Source organism: Lepeophtheirus salmonis, chromosome 14 (genome assembly GCF_016086655.4).
Source record: "Lepeophtheirus salmonis chromosome 14, UVic_Lsal_1.4, whole genome shotgun sequence".
Classification (NCBI taxonomy): domain Eukaryota; kingdom Metazoa; phylum Arthropoda; class Copepoda; order Siphonostomatoida; family Caligidae; genus Lepeophtheirus; species Lepeophtheirus salmonis.
The window spans coordinates 35,673,792-35,690,867 of NC_052144.2; the positions used below are offsets into that span (position 1 = coordinate 35,673,792).

General features: G+C 31.6%; 1 long non-coding RNA gene across 1 annotated transcript; it reads right to left on the reverse strand.

The window, feature by feature from the left end:
• Positions 1–283: 283 nt before the first annotated feature.
• LOC121129294 (uncharacterized) lies at positions 284–8,216 on the reverse strand. The gene is made up of 3 exons (XR_005868405.2): positions 6,296–8,216; positions 1,868–2,002; positions 284–552 (listed from the first exon to the last, which is right to left on the reverse strand). It is a non-coding gene; the product is annotated as an uncharacterized lncRNA (long non-coding RNA).
• Positions 8,217–17,076: the final 8,860 nt, after the last annotated feature.

The window sequence follows — 17,076 nt, forward strand, 5'->3', positions numbered from 1 at the left end:
TTGTGCATTTGAATTTATACTTTCAATATTTAGATAAATTAATATACGAGTATATTTACTAATATTCATTGTTATTAACGGTATCCTCATTTATTATTCGTTACTTCCCTTCCATTCTAACGTAAGTACTTCCCCAGAGTGTTTAGCCACCAACACATTAAAATGGATATTTTTGTTAAAATAAGGCATCTTCCATCTCCCTTTTTCATAACATATGTACTCACAAGACTTTATTTTTTTCTGATAAATACTGAGATATTAATAAATATATTTTTGTCAAGAATATCTCTAGGTAAATTTATTAAAAATAGAAAAAGTGTTAACATAATATTTCGATCCTAAAAACAATAGAAAGACAAATTGAAAGTAGATTTTTTTTAAATCAAAAATACGTTGATAAAAAAAAAAGTAGAAGCGTTTAAATAAATATTAACATAACAAAAAACATATTTACAAATCTATTAATAAGAAATGATGAGACGTGTTGCACGGGAAAATGAAAAAACTTCAAAGATGGAGAGGCTTCAACTTCAGGCAGATTCATGAATAACTCTGCAAAAAAAAAATCAGTATTTGTATATACAAACGTTGTTCATGTAAACCAGTTCTGTCGGTATTTGAATGGTATTTTGATCAGCTCATTTGATTCACTAAAATAAATTGTGTCAATTCCTGTGAATAGCTTTGGATTATTGAAATTTAATTTTGAATTTTTTTTTCATAAGATGATTTTTTTTAATGGCTAAGGATTTTTTTAAAAAATCCTCCAGACGTCATCCATGAATTCTCAAAAGCAACATCGAGCGAGAGGGATTCTCCTATCAGTTGCGTTTCAACACTCAACTGAACTAATTTGATCTTCAAAAAAAGTTCAGTTTTCTAGATTGGTAAAGAAAAAATCGGGTTTAATACATGAAATTGATGACGTGTTTCTAAATTATAAACATAAATACACTTTGTCATATTAGGTTGAAGCTGTTTATTATGTGTAAAATTTGTATAGCTGGAAAAAGGAGAAAATCAATTCAATGAGTGAGACCGAAAATGATATTCCTTGATCTGAAATCAATGTTTTGACCAAAATTTCGATCCCTGTTTTTAAAAATACTTAAGAGCGAACCAGGTAAAACCCGAACTTGGATCCATTCTCAACCCTAATTTTTATGTCCTTGAAAAATTTTCCTTTACGCTCTATAGGAATATTTATTTAGAAATATATATAAACGCTTTTAGTATTATTAGCATTTATATTAAGGGTAATTTTTGACAATTTCATTCGATTATTATCCTGTAATCAAAAATTAACTAAAACCAGGCTATTTAATATGCTCACCGATGTGTTGGTTGAGCTAAAGCTATAAACCAAGTGACGAGCAGGGATCCAGTTACCTTGAGTAGATTAATTTGATGCGTGAAACTTTCACAACCCTCCATCCCTTCCAGCAAGCATGTCACTTCTGAGAAACCATGGATGACTTTTTCATTTTGCCTCATGACATAAGTAATTTTTTATTCCTTTCGTAGAACTCAAATTTTTAATTTAATTAACAAAGGGAGTTCATGGAGGCTGTTTGTCAGTTATGATTTTGGTGTGAGTAAATTAAATAATAATATGTAGAGGTAACTTTCTTCATTCAAAATAGTGCGGGGAGAATATTATAATTGTATTTAAATTAAATTTCAACTATCCGCTATCACATCCTCCGATTTGAGATAGAAAGATAAATTATGATAAGGGTGAAAACTTATGGAATGTACCCCTGAGTTTTAACTACAAAAGCTGATTACTGCACTATTATTCCTTAAATAAGTAGTCTAAGAACGAATGAAGTACTTAATTAATAAATAACCACTTGATTTTAATTACTTTTTCATTAAACCCAATTATTTTCTATTGATTCTGAGGATACGTCTCCATTACTTCTAGTATTTGCCAATAAGTTCCACAAGTTGATACGTTTCATATCTTCTTCTGTTATTTGGTTTTGTTGATTGACGGAATCTGGAAATTTATTTTTATTTAAAAGAATGTTGGGGCTAGTTATATGGGTTTATATACATATGTACTAAGATTTGATTTGAATAAGTATATATATTTGTTTATATTAGATACATAACATTTATATTTTTCCACGAATTATCGTCAGGATTTAATCACAAAAGTGTTCTGATTAATCCTCTGAATGCCCCTCCTCAAATTTTGCTAAAAGTGGACTACATTATTGTTACGATGAAAGAATGATTAAATTAATAAATTATATTTGAAAGGCCATGTCGGGCCCAAATCACGTGTAATAAATCAGAAAAAGCTTAAAACATTCATGTGTACCTCACATTCTCCTAGAATGTTGAATTCAATGCTTCTAACGGACCAAAATATGTCTATAAGATAGTGGTGTGTATGCATATTACAAATTTAAGTATATCATTTACTGGGTTATAATATTACTTAAATATTATTTACAATTATATAAACTTTCATAAAATTCTAAATAAAATGAAATAAACGTTTGATAAAAATGTACAAGGATAGACTGTTTAGTCAGGGTTTTAGTATAGAGTGGTTTCATTTGACTTCAGCATTATTTATGGTGGTCATCTTGGGGTCCAAACAATCAATCATTATAAAAATAAAAACCCAATTTATTAAGATTATAAAAAATACTTAATTATTTCCGTTTATTTGGATGTTGAATGTGTTACTGACAAAAAATATAACGATCCATCTAACGTTTTGGTAAGGAATTTTAGTTTTATTTAGACTCTCATAAGAGTATTTTGAGTAAAAAAGATGCTATTCTAGTATTCATATATATATTATTTGGAAACAGCACTTTATTTTTCTTCCAATGGAGCTATTTCCCCATTATGTGGTACTTCAAGCACTGTTATAAAGTTTTATAATATTCACTGCTGATGATATTTCCCTTCTCAAGGAAGTCTATGAATATGCACATTCCAAAAATACAGAGGTCATAACCCTTCCAGCTGATTGTTATACCTTCGGAGACTTTGGACGAGGTTCAACAGTTCCTGTCTACTAAGATGATAATCGTTTCGATTCCAAAGTGAAGTGATGGATCTATACATATTTTATTCATTATCACAGACCTGCGCAAGAATTCCGGTTTGATACGTTTAAACATCGTCAAACACTGCTCAGAATCATAAGCACGTTTTTTAGGGTTTTTTTTGGGGGTCAACAGTGAGCAAACACGGTACCCACTTTGAAACAAACTTTATCATGGAAAAATGTTTATGCAATATAAACGCAACACGTTTTTTCAACTCTTGCAATTGCACTTTTCGAACATTCAAAACGATTTTTTTCCCAGTATTTTCTTTTGTTACTGTCTCATTTAGACGTCCCCTGCGTTCTGCATCATTGGTGCCTCTACAAACACGTTTGAAGTCAGAAAACCAAGGTTTAATTGTTGTTTCTAGGGGAGCAGAGTCCCCATAACACTTTTCAAGACATTTTTACATCAATTGTATAATTAAAACAAGAAATTGTTTTTTATCCATTGTTTTGGAGATAACAAAAAGTGCGTCACACTTGGTACAATAACACACAAACTAAGGAACAGCTGTCGTTTGAAGGTTACTACTAACTGAAATGAAAAAAAGCACCACCTTTGCATGAAGCCTGGTACTTTTCCGCCCATGTGCTATATTTGATATTTTAAGAACTGTGGTCGTGTTTTGATTGCTTGTTCTAAAATGGTTTGCTATATTTGAAAATCAATTTATTTTATAGAAAATTAACTTTGTAGAGTAGAAAGCACAAAGTTCTTAGAAGTATCGGATTACCAAGAAAATAAAACTAATAATTTATCCTTCTTATAGAAGCAATGAATCTTAATCTAATATTTTTAAAATGATGTACTATTTCTTAGATGTTCCAAAATTGTTTTTACTGTCATCATAAAAGTTAGGAAAAATGGGAACAAAGCACCATCTTGGGAATTTAAATCTTATATTATTATTAATTTGAAGTTATTAGATGGTTTTAAGAATAAAAAAGACTTAACACCTGCATTGAATACTATTTGATGTCAATCATAAACAGTGGTATTTGAATTAAATCAGAGTAATATATACTTACTCTCACTATGAAATGGCCACATTTCTACATTTTTTGGAATCGATTGGGGATGGAAAAAAGTAGGATAATATGAGAAAAATGTCTTATTTTTCTAATGTAAATTTTAATTTTGATCTACAATATGAAAATAAGATTGTATAACAATGTAACAACTTATTTGTATTTCCAATATATTATAAGGTAAGGTATATAATAAAACTAGAGAATAGAAAGATACATTTTGGATAGATGGTAAGGGTTAAGGGTCCTTTTATTTGTTGGTCCTATATTGACATCCAACAATTCACAACTTTTTTAATATCAATTAAATAAGGGTTTTTACTGGAGTAGAATTTGGTTGCTTATGCCCAAAAATGGCGACATCAATGATACTAACGTCACGTAGAAAATTTTTATATTACCTTGCATTTCATGGGAAGCAAATTTAATAACATAATTAAGTATACCTTGATTCGTCGAAGTTGAATCAATATATAATGTAACTATGTATTAATAATTTTCGCATTTCTATTTTTTAAATTATATTTTGGGGTGTTTAATTAAATTACTTATTAGTTGAGATGCGAAAATTATCGTGAGGATATATTTTCTTAAAAAGTATATGGTGCTTTCATTTATTACACCAGAGAAGAATCAGACCTATAAATTTTGTACAAATGAATTGAAGCCCATAATTGAATGTATCTTTCAGTACAGAATCCAAAACGGATTTAAGTTTTTCTCTCAGTGGTCTGAATTCTGAAATATCTGGAATGATAGTAATTCGGCCCTATTATTGTTCAGAGGTATTTTTCTTTCATTGCTCGTATCAAAAGTGGCCTCTCCACCATAACAAAGCTCTTTCCGCCTGGGCAATTTTCTTTAACTACATTGGATCCAATTTGCCCTATCTAACAAAGCCGTTCTGCCTTTCCAACTTTTCGGACTTGCTGACGGCATAGATGATGGTCTCAGAGACCCCCAACAGCTTGATCTACGCAAATGGAAATTCGTAGATCATATTCAAGTGGAATTTTATCTATTTTTACGTTATCTAAAGAGTTCTGATTTATTTTGTTCAGTAACTAATTGTTTATGTTTTAATATGTCGAAATATGAATTAATTTCAATCACTCAACATTCATTAATTTTTGAACTAGTAAATATTCGTATTTAACTGAACCAGCCGGTATACGGTGGTACATATATCTTTTTGTCCTTAATATAAAAGGTTGTATTCTTAAAAAAAACTTGGTCTTTATGACCCTCAAGATGACTGACATCGACAATGCTGACGTCACATCAAATACACACAAACAATGATGATCAATATTATTACATATTTTGATATAATACAAAAAACATGGTATTGTATTCAAAATGTTATGTACAGGCCCGGTTTTAGCGTCAATGGCTGTTTTTTTTTTGTTTGTTTTTTTTTAGTACAAGAAAGTAGAGTATTTTCGAGCAGACTTTTTAATTCAATTTTTAATCATATTGACCGAGTAAACTTCTTTAGAAAAGACTAAGCTTCCAAATTCGTTTAAAAAAAACTATATTACCTTTTAAAATGAAAGGTCAATCATCCTTTTTCTTTTGTATTATTTTATAAGAATTTATTCTTCGTTCAGGTTTACCAATATATAAATTATATTTAGTGTGAAACCTACAGTAAGGGATTGGAAATCAGATTCGACTTCTTATAATGAGAAGTTCAAATGTAAATATAAGATTTACTATAAACTTTAAATTCCTTGTGTATGTACGCTTATGAACATGTGTGGACAAGAACACGATTTTGAATAGATATCAGAAATATAAGAATTCCCCTATTCAATTTTTACTTCATAAATACATACAAGGAAATATTTAATGAACTGATTTTGCTCATTTAAGGCCTTTTTATTCAAATTTATGAAGAAAATCTAATGTATCTAATAATGTTTACAATAATTTAAAGCTTATTTGGGGGCAATGTGGCCTTTCAAATAGAATTTATAATATTATTAAACATTGACAGGGAATTTTTTGCAGTCATTTTTAATCATAATATTTTATTAAAATAAACAGAATATACGTATTAGTTGAATAATAAAAATCTAATGCAGACTCATCTTTGTGAAAAATCATTATAGCTTGCATCTAAGTCACTCCCAAAGAAAGGACTCTAAAAAACAATAAAGAACTAATTACTATGGTTAAAAATATTACCTTTCAAAATCCGGGAATTTTTGTTTTTCCATTCTTCATGCTCCCTATTAAGAAGAATATTGAGTAAATTCCATTCATTCTCAAGAGAATGAATAAACTCATCGATTTGATGGGAGGAGGATGTTTGTGCCAGGCTATTTCTTAGAGCAAATAAACTGAATACCATAAATATATACATCATTTTGATGTTTCTTCCAAAGCAGATATGATGTAAATGACTCTATTTCTTACCAACGGAAATCGATGCTTTTTAAATTTCGAAGAAACTTACGTATAAGAGGATTACATTAATTGAGGGTTCTCTTCTTATTTTCCTTTATGTAGATTACTAATGACATCGATTGAATATTGACATCCTACATATACTAGTATCAAATCATTATGCAAGGTCTAATCAATATTTTGATATTTAGTGGAGACCGAGGACAGTTGTAATACCGGGTGGCCATTGAAATTTAAAATAATTAATTATTGTAGAGTGATAGAAAATAATTAATATTAAAGCATAAACAATTACTTACAAAGCAAAACAAACTTTAACTCTCTAGCTTACGTACAAGTACAGAGTGCGACAAGGAAATTTTCTGGTTGATTAAACATAATTTTTTTGTTGACTCCAGGACATCTCCTCACCGGTTGAATGAAGGCCTTAAGCCTTGAGAGATGCAAAAAAGTCCTTAATTACTTGAAGAGTCATCCGTCAACAGGTTTTGTACCGCAGAAACGACAGATTTATAGGTGCATCACCTGAGGAAGTCCGGGGCAACTTCAAAACAAAACATCTGGCCCAAACAATGTGTTTGGGAATCGTGGCCTCCAATGGGAAGAAAATGGATACCTTTTTCTTCAACCCCAAAGAGACAATCGGAGCTTAAGCATAGGATAAGGTCCTGAGGTAGAAAATCTTGCCCTGACTGAAGGCTAACTTTCCTGAGAATAACTGTGGGTGGCCCCAAGACGGTGCTCCTAGCCATACGGCCTTGAAGACGCAGAACTTCTGCAAGGAGCACTTTGCTGAATTTTGTGACAAGATCTTCTGACCCTCTTCCAGTCCTGATCTCAATTGACTCAACTTCAGTGTGTGGAGCCTCATAGAGAGCAATGTTGGGAAGATTTCACACAGAAATGTGCAAGAGCTCAAGGCAAGCATTAAGAAACAATGGGCCAACATGTCTGCCGATCGATGTCCGCCTGCGTCAAGTTCCGACCTATTGTGTAAGCTGTGATAGAGGCTGGAGGCGGATATATTGAATAATTATTGTCAGAATTGATTGCTAGACGTTTTGCTAATACCATTTTTCAATATACTTTTCTAATGAAAAGTAATTAAGGTTTTGTTCTTACTTCTTGATGGTAGAAAAATTTCCCTGACGCACTTTGTAGAGAAGATAACACTTGAACGTGATCGACAAATTTCCCCTCGCACACTCCAAGCAGTTGGGCCTCTCCAGGACCACCGTCTACGCTGTTAGCAAATCTGAAACATTAGAGAGGAAGAAAGGCTCCCGGGAAAATAGGACCTGGAAGTGTTAAAGATAACAGCCCAGGCCAATCCCCTCAAGTCCCTGAGAGCCATACAATAGATCTCGAGTTTCACACCAGACTATCCAGAGAGCTATCAAAAATAAAGATGGAAAGAGTCTTGTGAGGGTGGAGAGGCCACTTTTGATACCAGTAATGAAAGAATCTCCATCGTTCCATGACTCTTTTTTGTCACCTTTATAGCCTTGATGCCAGCCCCCTCGACTACACCTTTTGGATGCATGTCGAAGGGAAAGCCTGTAGTGGCCGGGTTCCAAACACCAAGGCCTTTCAAGGGCACAGTCAGTCAGCGACGGGACGCCATGACAGATGACTATATCTGCAACGGGTACCAGGCCGTCCTCCGCTGCCTGGAAGCCATCATTGTCGATAAGGTGGGCTACATTAAGGATTAAGTGTATTTAGACACACATCTATTAATTTTGTTGAAATTTAAATTGAAAGAGTTTAGATTTTAATGGACCATTCCGTACTTTTGTTTTTGGTGACGCAGAAGTAGGAGACCTGTGAGTACCTGTGAGTAGGTGACGCAGAAGTTGGTTTTACTTAGATGCAACAAATCTTAAATAACATACTTTCATACTTGCTGTTTTTGCTATTGTTGGAATATATTAAGAAGTTAAATAAGACAATAGGTTTTCTACAAATTTTCTTTTTAATTCCACAAACATAATATTACAACTTTCGCTTTAGCCAGGGGTGGTCCCAATATTTAAAAAATATGGAATTTTTAGAAAAACACTAGGAAAAATAGAATTAACATATTTTTTAATGGTTAATATATAGACTTTTCATAATCATACCTATTAAAGTAAACTCCGATATCGTAATAAAGTTTATATTATAGATAGCGGATCTAGAAATTTGAAGTACTTGTTGCAACTTTTTAATGAGCTCTAAAATTTATCCTCAATGAGTAAGTTTTGATAAAACTATATTAATCAATAAGAGACAAAAATTCAAATGATATAAGTTAAAGAAAAAACAATCAAAGAACTGACAAATTATTACACAAAAATAATTATCCTCAAAAAAAAAAATACTTTTACACGTCGTAAACTCGTAATCCTCGAGGTAGAAATTCCAATTGCAAGGCAAAAAAACGGAAGAAAGTGAATATATCACAAGAAAAACAAAGAAGAAGGTGAATATGTCACAAGGTGAAAACGTATCAAGGCGAAAACATAAGAAGGCAAAAGTGTTACAAGGCAGACATGGTAAAGCTTCCCTTTTCCTTTCGTTTAAGATGCAGCATGGAACTTACAAAACTCAGCTTCATTCTAAACATATTTCATTCTAATCATTCAAAAAAAAAAAAAAAAAAGTACGCAAATACTGAAAAATACAGATTTTTAATAGTTAAATTGTGAATTACTAAAGTCTCGGACGTTTATACGTTCAAGTGGCAAGTTTAAATTACCTAGTTGTGTAGCAATTAATTAGATTTTAATTCTTTAAAGCACACATATTTAACTCAAGTTTAGTTGTTGAATTTTGAAAATTAATTAAAATTGTAACCATTAAGGAAGGGAACAAGTTTTAGTAAAAATAAATTTGTATACGAGAAAATTTGTTTCATATCCTTTTCTTTATACTTTAAAGTCAACTCAATGAAGTTTGCAACAAATATTATTATGCCAAAATTTATTTTAATGTTCATTTGTAAAACTGGCATGACCAATCCTCAAAGTCCACAATCAGTTTGTCACAAGGCCCAATATCTCTTTTTACTCTAATAAGTACATCCATGAAGGGCATTTACTTCAATGGAATCTACTCTCTTCAGACACTGGATGATTTATACTTTATAAGATGTAATCTCCAGAAAGTACATACCCATATACTTTTTTCCGGAACCCAGACCGCTTTATTCCATTGCTCTTAAAACGAATAAATCTAAGAAAAATTATTTTTCAAAAATTTACAAAAGCAGGGCGCCCCCAAATTATTTAATTTTTTCTTTTTACTATAAAATTTAATTTTTGAAATTTGAAACTTTCAAGAAATTTAATTTCAATTTTTTTTAATTTTTTTTCCAAAAATATAACTTTCTGTACTTATCTATGGATTTTGAAATTTTTCTCAAAAAAAAAAAAAAATTGATTTCTTAAAAATATTCATTAGGTCAACTTCAATATAAATCCGTTAATATCCTCACTCTTCTTGTTGAAGCATAGCATTTTTCATGTATTCCAGTTAAGAGTTTTCAATGATAAAAACTATTGTTAAAAAATATTTATTTAGATATATCTTTGGACTTTTATACTCATCAATCTTAACATGAAATAAATGAATCTAAAAAAACTTGATTAAAAAATACAATAAGAATCTTAGGAATTGGACAGGATTAGGAACTCTTGACTAAATAATTCTGACATATCAATTATAATATAATACAGGGGTTCCCAAAGTAGGGGTTGCGACATGATTTCCAAAAAAGAAGAATATATAGTTTACATTCATATTACTTTGAGTGGCATTTAAACGTAATTCTAGTACTCATTTTCTGGATCATTTGAAAAAGTATTTCCCAGAAAATAGTGATCCACAAAAACATAACTGGATATGCTCCTTTTACCACAATAGCTAATCAATCATCTGTCGTCATAAATGAAAGATGGGCTTATTAAACTTTCATCTGACCAATTAATAAAAACAGATTTTGATTCTAAAACAATTGACAAAGCCTTTGATTTACTCATACCATTTTCCTCAACTTATTTATGTGAGACGACTTTTTCTGTATTAACTAAAAATTTTAAAAATACAGATTGCGGCTTAATGTAAAGGATGATCTTCGAGTTGCTGAGTCAAAAATTAAACTTAAAATAAACCTACTTTACTCAATGCACAGTACACATCCGTCATATTAAGACCTTGATATGTTTATAAACCTAATTGCCCACCCACATTCTGTAATAATATTTGTTTCTGAGTCTCAATTTTGACTTCATTTACTGCAAAAAAAGAGAACTAATCGATAATAAATTATTCCAAGTAATTTTATAATTAAAATGTATTCGATTATTTCTTGGTTGTATTTCTCCATTTTTTAATATACTGATTTGATATTATCTAGTGGTACGCATTTTATTATATTCAATCTGGAATGACATTGATGCAAAATCACTGAGGCGAACATCTTATCCCTGAAAAGAGCAAGCTGAGATGGTTTGAAAGAGCAAAGAATATCCTAAATTTTCTCAAGGCCAACAAAAATTCGCTACAGTTTAGTTCCTTTCTAGTTACTTTTATCGACCGTTGATGTCACTGTGAACAAGAAGAACAGCATACATACATCACAATCGAACATCCAGACAATGTCTCGGCTTCAGTGAGACATGGGTCTGAACAAAAAATATACTGGCCAACACAGGGGAAGTCTGCCTATCTTTTTTTGGCAATGAAGGAGTGGTACAATTAAGATGCTTATATCAAACTTCTGGATAAGAAAGTTCTACCTCGGACCAGAGAAAAATTCGAGAACAATTTTTTTTTTCACTCAAGATACATTGACTACATAGGCAATGTCTGCAAGGAACTTAGGCCTTGTTTTGAGGCAATAGTTAGAGCTGAAGGCTCACATATTGAATCAAAGTTGTGTTAAGCACTATTTGAAGATGAATTTATAAAATGAATTACTCTTGAAAAATGAAAATAATACAATGTGTACTATAAGATAAGATCACTCATGTATGTAGAGTTAAAATCTTTACTTTTGATCAATATCTTCCCAAAACTTGTATTTTTTGCCTCTGGGATAAACTTTATAGGGCTGGTATGGCCTTAGAGTAATTTATTTGAACAAAAAACACCCAAAATTTTTTATATTTATCTCTCTATAAGAGGAGTATAGGTGGCACTTTGTCTAGCCAGATATTCTAAGGGGTACTCAAAAAAGTTTCGGAACCACTAGTATAACATAGGTATATATAGATATCCCTATAATATATTTAATTTTTTTTCATTGTTAAGATAAACCTACTATTAAAATTACAGAATGTACTTTTCTTTATCGGTAGACAAACTTACAAAATTGAAAAGCGATCAAATACTTATTTCCTCTTCTGTATATAATAGGTTGGGCAATAAGTAATTAATTTTGAATTAGTTGCTTCATTTCAATGCTTTATAAGAGTGTTTCAATCATTTGATTTAATCCAAGTTCTGTTCTGTTCGATTGTTGCCAACAAGAATCCAACTTTATAAGGCCTTTTCGTTGAAGCCCTTGTCCCTATTGCCAAAAAACTCTGATAATCAATTTTCACAGGCCTCTATTGAACCCAAATTTGTACCCCAAAGCATGTTGGTCATAGACAAGAACAGGTGGTGGTCACTTGGTACCAGGTCCAGAATGTAGGGTGGATGTATGTACAAGAACTTCCCATTCGAGCTCCCAGAGCTTCAGGCGCGTTATCAAAGATATGTGCGGCTGGATGTTGTTTTGAGGATGTCTCGTTGTTTCCCATGCACCAAGGCAGGCCACATATACATTGCAAAATTTATTGGTCTCTTTCCACATGTGTTTGTCTTTCAGGAAGTAAAAATGTAAAATATGTCGAATTTATTCCTTTGACACCTTCATACTTGACGAAGGATAGTTCAGAAGTAAACCAGCTAAGCGTAATACTGTCCAAAAAGAGTTTGTATTATACAATCACACCTTTAAGACACTTTATCGTATGATTCAATGTGACTAATAATGAACAAGATAAACTTCTTAAAAAAGGGGGGAGGAAAATATGAAATTACTTTTTCTCCAACCTAATATATTATATCATAATAATATAATATTTTCTATTCCTCGAAGATATTATATTTATTTAATGAAGTGAACTCGTGTAACGTTGTTCCTAAATAAGTATTTTAGAAAATTTATATAATATATGTTCACTCAATATATGTAATCATAGAGCATTGCTAAAAAAATACTTGGAATTTATCATTAATAATATTCCTCTAATTACATACATTACACCTACATAAAGTCATAATAAATTGTCATAAGACTTAAATTGATAGTGTCTAGAAAAAATGAGGATTTGCAGAAACGCTACAACGTTTAATCTGCTTGTTCATTTCAAAATTTGTAGAACCGTATAACGTCATACGTAGCATATTTGATACATGATTTTTCAAACCATAGATTTGAGTAGTTTGCCAAATTTTTTGCTCTAAAATTTGGTAGTAGGTCAAAACATCTATAGACAAAACGTTGAACGACAAAATATCAATTGGTCAAAACGTCGAATGGAGAAATCGTCGACCGACAGATCATTTACTGGAAAAAATTAAATTTTCTACGACATTTTACTCGAAAATTTTCTGGCCTTAGATATTTAGAGCAACACCCCTACGGCTTACATAAACAACAGTCAGGGACCCTCACAAACCCCCATTTATACTGTTGTCATTGCACAAATCCCGTATTCTAAGGTAAATATTGAGATGTTATCAAGACCAGGTGTGAAAGACTGTGGAAAAAATTCAACTAATAATTGAAAAAGTCGTGATGGCAAAAAACAGTCTAAAATAGATAGGTTCTTCGATTTGGCTGGAGAAACCCTATTATTGGATAAATCCTAACAAAAGAAACCATAATGATTAGCTATTCTTATATCAATACTCAACACTGCAAGGCAACTAATTCTGAATTAAAACTCAGAAATCTCAAATAGATTTAATAATAGAGCCATAGCTCAGTAACGGCTTAACAAAAAAGCCTCGTTCTAAGTTGGTATGTTATTCATTACAAACATGGGTCAAAACCAAGACTATGCATTCGAAATGCTAATCATTTACATTTATGGTATTTATCTCTTCACTTTTGCTTTCAGCCATATAGTCAAAGGTTGAGTGCATTATGGGCAAAATTGTTCCGCTCAATTAGAGAGTTGGAAACACTCTTATTAAGAAGAAGATGAGATCATTGTCTTAGCTTCCGAGTGATCCATTTATTGGTGGAATGAAGATGTCTGAGGTTCAATGCTGGTTCAGAAGAGGAAGGTTGTGCACTTATATCCCTTTTTAACTTAATAAATATGTGAAAATGAACTTTAAACCTTTTTAAAACGAATTAAACTCCAAGACAAAATGAGTGACATGTTGATAATATAAAGGTAGGAAGTCAACTCCTATAGATGCAGTACCAAGTATGCTACTTCCTACTTCCACTGTTTCTAACCCTGAGGATCAATTTGATAAAAAGTTCCCAAAAAATTTGCATGAATGAACACCCTCTCAAACTCCCAGCAGTATTGATAATCAAGTTGAAGAAAATGGATACTGGGATACGGACAGAACATTCCCTTTTTCTGGAAACGAAAGCAGATCTATGTAAACAAAATTGTCATTCTCACAAAAAAACTCGATCGACTTGAAGCAAATGAAAAGAACCACTCCAAAATTTAAAAGACTCTTCATGAAACATATACTCCAGCTCAGGCTAAGAGATTTTTGATCTCTAATCAAAAATGGGTGCATTACTCAAAAGATGATATTGTGACTGCCTTGATAATAAGATCAATGGAAAGACGTGCTTTGAATATTTGAGACAGAAGAAAAAAGAGAGATGGCTTCAACACTTTAAAATGAATCCAGGATTTCAAGGTGATAATATCAAAGTCCTTCAAGAAATGATCAAGAACAACACATTTCAATAGAGGTTTTCTGTGCTATGCACTGATGAATGTCAAATTAAGACAAAATATGAAATTGACATGAAGACGCAAAATATTTATGATTGTTATGATCAGAGGATTAGTTGAAGAATGGTTCCGTTTTGATACCAGTATGATCAAGAAGCTGTTTGATGATATCATAATCAAAATGGAGAGCAATTGTTTTCAAATAAGATAACCTTTTTTTATTTTGGGAACCACATGCTTCGTTCTGAACTTGGGATTGAAAAAGGAAACTTTTTCTTCAACCACATATTTGATTCCAACAGAGTTGTCTACATTTTCTCTGATTTTCCTCATCTTCTCTAGCTCTGTAGGAATCATTTATTAAACAAAAGGTTTATGGTTCCTGCAGAGGATGGAATATTAGTCCCTCTTCTTAAGACTGATTTTGAGGAATCATTGATGAAAGATTCCACAGAATTAAAAATTGCTTTTAAGCTTAAATCTTTTCACATTTACTGCAAAGGAGGAGCGAAACAACGAGTAAGATTGGCTGCAAAAATTTTGAGTAGTACAAAAGCCAAAGCTTTCACCATCCACATCCAAAGTAGCGAAGCAAGAGCCAAGGAAAAAGCAGTAGAAATGATCCACAATTGGTTTGATGAAGTATATAGCAGGCAAATATATTACAAGGTCAAGCTCAAATGTGGATTGGGTATCAATTTAGAAGATGAATTTATTACCTTGGATAAAATGGAATTGTTTATGGATACAATCAAGGTCATTGGACGGGATAATAAGAATAAATTGCAATGACAGAGAGGTATGCGAGTTTCAATCAAATCAAGTTTCCAAGGGACACTACATTGTCAAATCAATTTTACACCAGGTATATGAGAATGACATGACAATTTTATATTCAATTGAGGCATTAATTAAAGTATATTCACCAAAGTGGGTAACATATGAAGGAATAGGCCAACAAGGAATCCTCCTTAACTGAGAAACCCAAGAGATTATTTTTTCTAATGCCGTAGTTGAACACTATTGCTATCATAACAGATTTTTATTTATGAGATCCCTCATTCAAATTTAATGAACATGAAGAGAACTTTTTGAAATTGGTTTGAACATGAGCATCGTATGTTATGATTAAGAACGTGTTTCCTGTAGGCCTTTCCAGTTTACCACCAAACAACCCTTTTTAGAATGAACGCAGTATGTTCTCTCTACTTATTGACTTAGATGATAGGTTGAGTGATTTTTACCCTAAGGAATAACTAGAAGCCACCTTACAAAATATGTTCATGGTAGGTTTTTTGAGAGGCTACTGCGTCTGAATGAATCAGCTCTTAGGGAATATAACAAAAAATAATAATGAAGTGACGTCATCTGTGGTATAGAAGCTACATCTTGCGATGGAAAAAAGATTCTACAAAGACAATGAATATACTTAAGATGATAGTCATGTTTCCCAACTTTTTTAAAGCTTTATTCAGTATATACTCACGACTAAAGCTTTAAAACAAAGTGACAAAACGCGCCTATTAGTTTAAGTAGATTCTTTGTAATATTAGTATCATTTTTCTTGGGAAAGATGTCGTTTTTGATTATATCACAGATGAAGGTATTTTTTCATTACTTGACATTTTCCCTCATAATGTATGCAACTTTTTCTTCCCTTGGCTTAAGTTGCCTTAATAATTCTGTTTAAGGGGGTGAATTCATGGAGATTGCATATTGATGTATAGAGTGATATTCAAGTATACTCGACGCCCCTAGCAGCCAAAAAGTTATCACATAGCTAACGTATTTGGACAAATATTGATAACGTGGTCTTAGTTTCATCACTTGCTTTAGTCTACACTAACGACTTGCTTTTTGAAATAAGCAAAAATACATTGGATTTTTCTTTAAGTTGTTTTCATGAGTTGACTCTCGTATGATTTAAATCAGCTGACTCTACGTAGCATGAATCTAAAAAAAATTAGAGAGGATTTTGACTTTTACATTAGTTTATATAAATTAAGGACCTTCGTTAAGAATTTGAAACAATTCATCCTCAGTCACTTATTCATATAAAGATAAAATTGTCGAATTATTATATATATAATAATTGTTAAATAATCTCTAAATAATCATTGACAGTTAGCAAAGCTCGACGTGACTATCTTCTCTCTTCAGCTGTTATCTTCATTTGATTTTTTTCCTATTATAAGCAACTGACTCTACGTAGTTATGAATTCAAAAGGATATTAATACCTTTATCTTCGCTTACAACGATGTTAACCTACTGAAATAAAACTTACTTAAAGTGTATTTTGTTGTCAGCTGTTGATTTATTATTTTAAGTTGGGAGCAATTCCCCGCAATTATCCAATAATAATTCCATTGTGGAGAAGAATTGGCCAACTACTTCTAACCCATGATTTAAAAAATATTTTATTTCTGAATAGTTGAAAAATAATTTTGAGTGGTCACTAGATAAAACAGTTTCACAAATTCTTGAGCAAGGAAAACCAATATTTAAATATATAATACAGTGAAATAATTCCCAACCCAACGTAACGCAATTAAACAAATTAGATAGTTAGATAAAGTGTCGAATTATTTTTT